Source organism: Emys orbicularis, chromosome 9, assembly GCF_028017835.1.
Source record: "Emys orbicularis isolate rEmyOrb1 chromosome 9, rEmyOrb1.hap1, whole genome shotgun sequence".
Classification (NCBI taxonomy): domain Eukaryota; kingdom Metazoa; phylum Chordata; order Testudines; family Emydidae; genus Emys; species Emys orbicularis.
This window is the reverse complement of record NC_088691.1, coordinates 97,181,044-97,192,550: the sequence shown is the minus strand read 5'-3', so window position 1 is coordinate 97,192,550 and position 11,507 is coordinate 97,181,044.

Below are 11,507 nucleotides of genomic sequence, written 5' to 3'. Positions count from 1 at the left end.
GCTGTTCCATACCCCTAATGGTTTTTGTTGCCCTTCTCTGTACCTTTTCCAATTCTACACACACACACACACACACACACACACACACACACACACACACACACACACTTTCTTGTTTCCCAATGTTTTCCATTTTGCGAAACAGTAACAAATTGTGAAAAGACAGGAAGAAAGCCACATTCCCACACAATGTTTCCCAAAGGAAAACTGGAATTTCCTAACAGGAAAATTTCTAAAGTAGATTTTTCACATGGAATTTTTGTGTAAAAAAAAAAAATCTTTGTTTTCCAGACAAATTCCATCAGTAATCCAATGACAAGAGGTAAGTAATCTGTTAGGTTATTTAAATATATTTGCATCAATCGTGGACCTAGCTCAATCATGAATCTCAGTTGGTTTCAGTGGTTCTTTTACATTGTTTTCTGATTTTAAAGATTTAACACTTAGATACCTTTTTTTCCCAATGGCAACATAAGGGCTGGCCAGAATAGAACATTTGGGGCTCTCTTCTTACAGTTTCCATTACTCACATGTATGCTGTGTATTATGCTTAGTATCTATGACTCAAGATGTGTTCTATTCTGACAATGTTGTTTGTACAGAATCCCATCATATGTAACAATCTTATCCCTGGAGTCAACATAAGTTTTATGATTGGAGATATCTGTTTGTTTGTTTTTCTGCAGATCATCTATTAAGAATTACTCTCTCAAGACATTTCTAGAGAGGTTGGGTCATTTAGTATCCGAATTTGTCAAATTTTGTCTCAGAAATGGATAGTATTTGAATCCTATTTACTTCATGTTCTTCTTTCCCCAGCTCCTTCCTTTCAGAATGTATAGGTACTGTACAAGGCATATCTGCTATAAAATATTCCTTACCAGGTCTATTTTTTCACAAGTAATGTGTACTTTTAAAGTTTCATGATTTTTTAAAAATTCAATGTAGTGCTTTGCACAATTGTTTCTGTACCATGCCTTCCATGGATTTATCTATTCCTGTCCATAAACACATTAATAAAACTGATCACAAACACACCAACCGCAAGCATTTCTGTTTCAATCTCAGCATAGTTCTGTTGTGTTTTAGTCAGTGCTTTGGAAGCATATGCCACTGGATGATCATCTAGCCAAAAACAGTATGCATCCCACATGAGCTTGCATCATCGGAGTTATTTTGTTCTTTATTAATCTCAAAATATTTCAGGAGAGATGCTTCTGTGACAACTTTTTCTTCAATTTCCAAACATTATTATTTTGCCAGCCTTCCCAGTGTCATGCCATATTGTCATCAAGCTGTAATCTGAGTGGAACATTTAAGTGTGACAAATTAAGGATGAATTTGCTTAAATATGTTAACATGCCCATGTATTTCTCTAAGGCTTCCCTGTGACAGGGTCTCTTCATTTTGTACCATTATCTTCACCTTTTTGGGTGGAACTGAATTTCTTTGTCATTGAATACAGATTCTGTCCTGTGTAACTAGCCTCATTTGGCCTGATCTGGTGTTTGGTTCCTGTTAAATTTGAAGTTCTGTTTATTTGCATGCTACCAAAACATTAATCAATCTCTTAATGCATCACCCATCATTTTCATTACAAATCAGCAACAATTACTTATATCTCTTCCAGAACCTCAAAGATTGAAGCCTGATGCTTTCATGCACCTTAGTTACTGAGTCAATTCTGAAGAGAAAACTTTTAAAGGGTACTTACCAACTGCAAAGGAGGATGGTACAGAGTTTTTCACTTCCTTTATCGAGTTGGAGCTACCAGAACTCCTGGCTTGCACGCAAAATGGAAATCCTTGTGCATTTCCAGGTTCAGACATGATCTCTTCCACTATTTTTTGGATCTATAACTTGTAGCCTTATCTTACTTGGTTTTGTTACAGTGACCTTGCTGTTAACTCAGTACATGTCAGAACTCACTCAATAAAAATTAATTTAACCATTGAGGCAAGTCCAACTGTTAATCTCTATTGGTGCTAATGGAACTTTGTATGGTTCATGTATTGTGTCAGCACACTAGGATCTATATTAATGTAATACATTATCCTTAAAGCATACCATTCTGTTAAACATTTCATTAAATTCCTGAAGAGTATCTTTTGCATCCTGTTCAGTTGACCAGTTGATCATCTGCATTTGCAAACTACTCTTCACCCAAACCACATGTTCCTGTTGTACTGTTTCAAACTCTACTGAGTGGTCTCTCTTCTTGACAGACATGCCAGAGTGGCTCATTTTGCGCCTGCTATATTAAACAAGCATAGTTTTTAATATTAAATGGTCACTCATCTTTTTGTATATACTTACTGTAATTACCTTGCACTCAGTGCCAATATCAATTTTGAGATTCACTTTCTGTTTATTGCCAATATCACAAACCAATTGTAAAATCTTGCCTTGTAAATTTATCAAGAGGCTCAGAAAGAACACTGCTTTTGTATCATCAGAGCTTTGTCCTTAAGCTGTATATTTAAAATGTTTTGCTTTTGTATTTCTTTGCAATTTTTCCTGAGCGTGACTCACCTTTTGCAAAATATTTGCTTTTATTGCATACAGTCCCCCCACCCCCATCCCACACACAGTTGCAATTGCCTCCACACTTATATAAAACAAATCTGGCTTCTGCCATTTGTTTACTTTGTATTCAGCCTTTATGCCATAGTATGGATTTTTAATTAGATGTGATTCAGGTTTTTCACTGCTTGCTAACACTTTCATTTGGGAAGAACAGTTTTTCACTAGCTCTGCAAATATCCATTGTCATTTACAAAGTCAAATCCATTTTCTTTGACAACCAGGCCAAAGCAAGGTTATCAGTTATACCACAGATAATTCTGCCTCATTATTGAAGTTCACATTTAGCTTTACTAGGTAGATCTGTAACATAATGGTCAGGGGTCTCACCTGGCAGCCAATTTCTTGTAAAGAAAATGGGACTTTCCTAAGTGACATTCTGATGTGGATCAAAGTTTTCCTGAAATATTGTGAATGACTTGTATAACATCTTGCAATCCTTTTTATGCTCCCCCTGAAATATACTGTAGATCTTCCAACGCCTCTGGATCTGGCATGGGTAGCAAGGTATGGATGATTTCACACTCTGGTTTTTCTAGTGTCACTTTCTGCCAAGAAAACATGGAAGTGCTGTAATCACCTTCTCTAGTAGATTTCCTTCCAGCCTGAAAGAATCATGTCACTTCATGTGCTCCATTTTTCCACAGTTTACTTTAATTCTGACATAGTTAATAGAGGTGGAGCACAGTCAGATGACATGGGTCAAGGTTTCAAGAAGCTGCACACCTCTCACAAGACAGGGGCCAACAACCACTAATTCCAGCGACTCTCACTGCTCTAACATAGCAGATGCTTTCAAGACAGAACTACACCTCTTCTTATAGTTTGGCTTTTTTGGTAACTTAAATAACAGCAAATACAAATTTCAGCCTAAGCTTTCTCCCCAGATTTGGCTGGTCCTACCAACAGGGACTTTCCTAAGGACCCTTCTACACCACAGAGGTATTTCAATCCCCTTTATATCCTGAAGCTAATATGCTACAGCTGCTAGCATGAGTCAGCAGTAAGTACTCTGCATCTTTATGCAAGGTTCTAGCACTTAAGCTTAGGGTGACTCTACAGAGTCCCATATATCAATGCAGGGATCTAGAAACTGTCTGCCAGCCTTGTCACAGAGCCTTATTTTCCCCAAACTGATATCTACAATTTACTTTAATCCCTTCTTTGTCCTCCTCAATTTTTTCAGACAGCACGTTTCTCTTCTTAGTTGGAATGGCCTTATCTCAGGGTTCTCCCAGGTGTAGTCCATCCCTCTGTGTGTCACAGGTCACAAAATACCTCCGCTAGAACTATCACATTGTCCTGGTTAGCATTCCTTCTGCTTCTCAGATTTGTGTTTATGTTTTCACAGTGCAGTCCTTGGCTCCTTGTATACAGCTATAGAGAGCCACATTCTTTCTATGATAAATTCCTGTCAGAGTTGCCTCTGTAACCTAAGTGCTGTTTTCAACTGCTCCCACAATGAATACCCAACCTCTTTTGTAATTTCCAGTTCAAAAAACACTGGACCAAATTCAGTGCTGGCAAAAGCAGGTGTAGCTCTGATTGAAGTCAATTAGAATTGTGATTGTCTATATCAGAACTGAAATCTGGTCCACTGCACCTATTCCATTGCATTTGTCTATGAGTTCTCTTATATCATACTGGCCACTTAAAAGTCCACCTGCACTATTCACCTGAAAATATTACATTATGTTGAATAGAGAAGAGTTCACCAATTTTTTTTATGCTGTACTTTATAGCTAGCTGGAGTTTGTGTGTTGGGAGAAGCTGGAATAGAGTTGATGTGTGTGTGAGAAATTAGTGCTAGAAAACAATTCTAATTTCTCTCTAGACGATACAGTGCTTCCCTTCTCCTCTCCTGTATTACCCTGACACAAGATTTTAAATCAATGTAATTTAATCGGCCTTTGTCCAGAACAGGGGTTTTGGAAAGAGTTTGTTTTGTGGGTATCACCTGCTAGAAGCTCCTTAATATTTATTCATCTGGTGATAATTCATAGTCCTCAAATTTTAGCAGCTCATTCTTGAAGGGGGAATGGGCACTCGGCTCTTTAAAGTGTTTAACAGTACTTGTACTGAGGTACTGTATTCTATGGGGCAGCATATTGAAGTACCACCCATTTGGGTTTCCTCAGCACATTCTTTTCTTTAACTTTCAACATATTTCTTTAACTTTTATTAAACCAGGGAAAATGATCTGAGGCAGTAGAGCCTTGCCTACACACAGAGGGAACTAGATTGTTTTTTTAAACCAATTTTAAACATAAGAACGGCCATACCGGGTCATACCAAAGGCTCATCCAGCCCAGTATCCTGTCTTCCGACAGCAGCCAATGCCAGGTGCCCCAGAGGGAATGAATAAAACAGGTAATCATCAAGTGATCCATCCCCCGTCACCCATTCCAGCGTCTGGCAAACAGAGGCTAGGGACACCATACCTGCCCATCCTGGCTAATAGTCATTGATAGACCTAGCCTGCATGAACATATTTAGTTCATTTTTGAACCCTGTTATAATCTTGGCCTTCACAACATCCCCTCTGGCAAGGAGTTCCACAGGTTGACTGTGCGTTGTGTGAAAAAATAGTTTATTTTGTTTATTTTAAACCTGCTGCCTATTAATTTCATTTGGTGACCCCTAGTTCTTGTGTTATGAGAAGGAGTAAATAACACTTCATCTGCTTTCTCCACACCAGTCATGATTTTAAAGACCTCTCTCCTATCCCTCCTTAGTCGTCTCTTTTCCAAGCTGACAAGTCCCTGTCTTATTAATCTCCCCTCATATGGAAGTCGTTCCGTACCTCTTGTTGCCCTTTTCTGAACCTTTTACAATTCCAATACATCTTTTTTGAGATGGGGCTGTGATGTTTCACTCCATATTCTTTATGAAAATATACTTATATGAATGACATAACTGAGCTGTACTTTATGCAAGATGGGTCTTGTAAGATATCATTGGAAAGGTTATAATTTACGGAATGTAATTATCCAAATTGTATGCCTGTAACATTTCTGTATCTGAAGTTAGGAATATTGACTATGTATCTGTATTTCAACTATGCTAATTTGGGTGACGCCCACTGCTAACACTTCAGGTACAACAATAGAAAAGCCAGACAGGGCTGATGACCCAACAGCGAGGACAATGAACTGTGAAAAGGCTTGGCCTTCCTGCGGATGCCCCATACTGCCACTGACTCATGGACACTGTGATACTACAGAGTCAGGTGGTCTTTTCACCTAATACTAAACATTACCTAGGACTTCTTGTAACTCTCCACGGGAAGGGAAGGGGGGGGGGTCAAATTTGGGAAACAAAGGATTCCCGCCTTATGTAAATCCTATTTAAGGGTGGGGAGGAAGGCAAACAGGACTCCTCCTGTCCATGGCCGGTCTGCCCAAGAAGAAAGACTGCTAAAGCCACCTGAAGGGAAGGCAGAGGGTGAGTCCAGATAGAGAGGGGTTCAGTCTGAAAAGAAATATAACTGGAACTCTGAACCACAGAAACTTTGCAACCTGCCTAAAATAATATTTAGGATAAGAAATTACATTTTGTAACCTGTTTCTTACGTATATTAAGCTTAGCTCGTGTATTTTGCTTTATTTAGTCAGTAATCTGCTTTGTTCTGCCTGTTATCTCTTATATTCACTTAAAATTCACCTTTTGTAATTAATAAACTTATTGCTTGTTTATAACATAACCCAGTTTATGTAATTTCTAACTGGGGGGGGGGGGGGAGAAGTTGTGCATATCTCCCTCCACATTGAGGGAGGGGGCAAATTTCATAAAACCTTTGGGTTTGTACCCATTAAAGGGAATGGGCATCAGAATGCTGGGGCAAGACCCTAAGGCTGAATCTTCCTAGAGCGGGTCTCGGTCTCTCTGTGCAGCTGGGTGTGGCTCTGCCTGTGTGCTTGGCTGGAAGAGGCTTGTGAGCCTAACCCAGCAAGGTCAGGTAAAGGGGACCCAGGCTGGCAGAATAGGCTGACTCAGTGGCACCCCAGCATATATGCTCACACCCCAAAGGGCCCAAACCCATCACAGAGGTGACCACATCCGCACACAGTATTCAAAATGTGGGCATACCATGGATTTATAGAGAGGCAATATGATATTTTCAAACAACTGCAAACCCCTCTATGGCCATTCTTAGGGTATGTCTGCACTGGAGCTAGAGTGTAATTTCTAGCTCGAGTAGACATACCCACACTAGCTCTGATTGAGAGAGTGTACTACAAAGAGTAGCTGTAGTGGCATAAGCGTGGAGACAGGCTAGCCACTCAAGTACGTACGTAGAGTTTTGGACAGGATCATGTGAGGGAAGCTAGCCCCCTCATGCCACTGGCACCTCTTTGCCAACACTTCTGTTTTTGATCAGAGTTAGTACGGGTATGTCTGCTCAAGCTGGAAATTATTCCTTGTAGCTCCAGTGGAGGTCCCCGAGCCTAGTGAGAGATGTGTTTTGGTGGCTCCCCTGTGGGACAAGGCAAAAGGACAACACAGGCTAGGTCCCATGAGATTTTCAGTCCCCACAGGGTAGGCTTGATCGGATGGGATTTGTCATGAGATTTGGAGCCATCAGAACCACGTACTAAGGGCCACTTCTGGTTTCCTGGTTTCCAGCAGGCAGCCTACCCTCCCTCTTCTGCCTGCCCAGATGTGGTCACAGCAGGGTAGCCGTCCTCAGCTCTGCCTTCTGCAAGTGGGCCAGCAGCTGTGCAATCCAGTAGGACCATGCCTGGATGGCTTCACTTCAGAGCAATTCATGCCGAGCTGCTCAGGGGCCAGGTTTTGGCCCAAGATAAGGGTTGCCTCCCCTCCCCCATGGGCCATGTAGGCCTTGGGGTGCTATGGTGGTGGAGGTTAGGCATCCCTAATGAGGCCAGGGCTGAGTCCCACGGCCCAGGCAGATCCTTAGTGGGGAATCCTGACTGCCTCAGGCTGTGGGCCATGCCCATGAGGAACTGCTTATTGCCCTGCGGGACTTGAATTGGCAGCAGTAGTAGCTATTGGATGTGCCCTCAGCTAGCTTCATCCCAGCCAAATGCTCCCCCAGGAGTGCACCCAGTCTGCCCCCCGCCTGCAGGGCAGAATTTACCTGGTAAATCTGCTTTGCTGTGGTAATCTAGTTGGTCCTTACCCCGGGCCCATCACTACTCCAGCAGGGCAATGTGGTGGCTCGGTTGATTGCCCTGATCTGGGACTAGGTCTGATGCTCCGTGGCATGGTTCTTCCTCCTGTACAGAGCCCCTTTCTATTCCCCTGTGCTTGTGGTCTCTCCTTAGTTGCCTGTGGGGCACTAGCTATGCCTGCAGCCTAACCCTATGCACAACTGTCATGGGATGCTCTACTCACTCCTGGATGGCACCTCCTTCTGGCAGTTCTGGGGATCAGCACCCCTTTCTTCTATTCCACTGTTGTAGCTCTCTTCCCACTCACTGAGTCTTAGTACAGCTGCTTCATAACTCAGCCCTCCTGCCAGGTCACACTGATTTCCCCTTCCAGGGAAGTCTTTCCTCACAAGCAGCATCAGGCAGTCCTCACACCCACTGCCTTAACTGTCACTCCCCCAGTGACTCAGGCAGTCTTCCCATCCACTGCCCCTAGCAATGCCACTCTGCAGTGGGTGATAGGTGGAACTCAGACCCTTCCTCTGCTCTGGGTTCCCTATAGTGAGCAGTTAAGTTCTGCAGCTACACTAACCTTACTGCTCTTGCCCTTGGGCTACCTCCTACTGCACTTCTCCAAGCTTTTCATTCACCAGCCTTCCTAGTCAGACTCCCCTCTCTCAGGCCTACTAAGTAAACCTTTCCTCCTGGGTTCCTATTCCTTCTTTCAGAGGCTCCTATCACCTCTTTCACCTCAGGGAGAGAAACTACAAACATTCTCCCTACTACTTCCCACACTACTCCCAGCTTTATTGAAGCACCATATGTTCCCTCACAGGTGAACTTCCTTCTAATTAGCACCCTCCACTCAGCCTACATCTCCCCAGTTTGCAGCTTATATGGCTGATTGGGTTAGGGTTAGGCCTAATTTAACTCTTTCAGGGCCAGTGTGGGGACTGCACCCCATCACAACACAGAAACTGGCACTTTGGGAGGTGAAAATGGAAACCTCCAATCACTGGCAATAGCTAATATGTCTTGTGCTGATGCTGCTGGTGACTTTGTCCTTCTGAGAGGTGGTCAGCAAGCTGATATAATCAGACACCTTTTGAGGAATGTCTATTTCCACTCCAAATACAAATTCAAGGTCCTTTCGTACAGCAGTTTAATGGATTAAAGCCCTGCTTTAGACTAATGGGCAGGGGGAGTGAAGATCAGGTGCTGAGAGAAGCAAAGCTACCCCTGGGATGAAGTACTACTTGCCCCAAATGGTCCATGTTTTGTGAAATGTGCACATTGTGCTCGGAACAGAGGCTTGTCCGTCTCTTCTGTCCTTTCTGAAAGGAACTGGAATGGACTTAGCTCCACTCTTGCTGGAATGATTTAAGGGCAGAACACGTGGACTTATTTTATCTCATGTTTCACCCACTGCCCTGTGGAAGAGAGATTTCCCTCCCTGGCATGGGGCACAGCAGCTCTTCACAGGGAGGGGAAGGAGTGACTCCACCTGCATGGAATCTTAAATGTAACTAAGGCTCTCAGAGCACTCTTGTCTATCTAGAGATATGTACACTACCAAGCAGAAATGTGCATACAATGCTCATTTCACATGTGCCTGGGCTTAACAACGGCATAGCTAATGCTCTCTCAATTGCAGGTCAGTAGATTCAGAGCACTAGCACTGGAGGCCAAGGAAGTGCCAGAATAGAGGGCGGCAGCCCTATGGAATCTGGGTTGCTAAAAGCCGTATCTGTGGCCAAGGGAGCACTTGCACCCCACACCTTTTTAGCTTACACAACACTGTTTGAGGAGTTTCAGGGGGCTGAAGGTCTATGCAGGGCCTGGCCTATACCAGAACTCCAACTTTGTCAGTTCATGGTCTTGCTATAGCTAACTGGTATACGGAGTGGCCTTTTACTGCTAGTCTGCGGGTTATCTGGACCCCTATTGGGTATTCATGATCCACATGCATCTGCCCTGGCTGCCAGGATGTGGAGCAGCATCAGGAAGCCACTGACCTTACAGGTCCATAGGCAAGTAGTTGAGGTTCTTCCTGGGGGGTCTACCATTTGGGTGGGTGGGGGGGGGGGGGCTATATTCTTCAAGGCAGCCTTTCTGTTGGATTTCTTTGGGGTCTTCCGGGTCAGTGACTTGTTCTTTTCAGCCAAGGAAGACTCTTTGGGGGACGCTTTCAAACGACAGGACATGCAGTGGGAAGGTAATTCTCTCCAGCTCAAGATCCACAGCTCAAAAACCAGTCAAATTGGGGTTGGCAAAGCTGTTGTGCTGCACCTCTCTGGTGAGGGGGACCTGTGTCCTGTACTGGGCACTGCAGACATATGTGGCTCAACGGCCACCCAGTGAGGGTTCCCTATTCCTGCATGCATCAAATTCCAGTTTGTGGGCATGTTTAGGAAGGGGCTGTCATTCTTGGGCTTGCCACCTGGAGAGCAGGGCTCTCACTCATTCCACATAGGGGCTGTAACAGTGGCTACCCAGTTGGGTCTGAGGGGGTCAGAGGTCCAAAATATAGGGCATGGGTGATCAAGGGCCTCTAAGTCCTACTTGCAGCTGCCTGAGGGGAGGCCAACACAGGTGGTGAGCAGTAAGCACCACCGGTTTTAACTATGCCTGCTTCCTTCCCCATGTCTATCATCTAGAATGAGCTGGAGTATGCCTATAGCTCGGGATATGGATTTACAGGCACAGCACTGTGCACTGGGCTTACAAGAGAACGTGTAATTCATCTTGAGGCTCACAGCTGGTACTTGGGCCAGATGCAATTTTGTCTTGGCACAGCAGATGGGGCATGTGCTCGGACCAGCTCATGCATCTTTTGCATGAGCTGGTGACATACAAGAAAAAAACAGACATCATTGTTGTTCACGTAGGGGATGATGACCTGGGAATGTGCTCTCGACTCCAACTACTTTGGAAGACTAAGTGGGATACTGGACTGCTGGTAAACATGTTTCCTGGCGTGAGATAGTATGATACTAGCTTGCAGGATTTGGCAAATTGCAGTCCACCCATGAAAAAGGTGGAGAGGGCCCAGAGGAAAGCCACCTGGAAAGTATCGACATGGTTGGAGTCCCGAGGTGACTCGGTTATCAGCTCAGAGTGTGGCTGAGTTTTATTAAGAGGATGGAGTGCACCTCTCTGCTATAGCTGCCAACTTGTTCCTGGATGATCTTGGTATTGGGTTGGCCAACCTTCTAGGTAGCCCATGCAAGGGGTGTGACGGGGGCAGCCAAGCTGATGCTAGCGCCTCCTTGTGGCAAGTGCCTGGTGCAGGCACTTGCTGACTTAGGCTCCACATCCAAAAAGAAAACATAGTGATCATCTCCTTCCGAGATGGGGGCATCGTGTCTAAGCCCTGGGGGGCAAATGCAAACCAGGGACCAGAGCACTATCCCAGGGAGGCCACCCCCCAATGCACTTGACAGTGATGATGGTTGGGGGTCGAGGTCTCCTCTTGCTTCAACCCCCGAAAGAGGGAGGGATGCTAGCGGGTGAGTGGAGGCACCCAGAGACCCTTCTGGTGTGATGACTGGCTCTCTATGTGGTGTAAGTGACTGCACTGGGCTGTTCCCCAGTGGGAACCTTGGATGTAATTTGGCTAATGAAGTTGCAGCCTGGTTAAAACCCAGACCATGTGTCCTTGCCTTTTTCCACACAATGAGCACACCAATAGACATACCCTTACATTGATTTAAACTTGGCTTATAGCAGTTTAGCCTGCACCTGTAATTTACAGATTCTTTATAAATAACTGATATAAATCAGGTTTAAACTGAAATAAACATTTCCAGG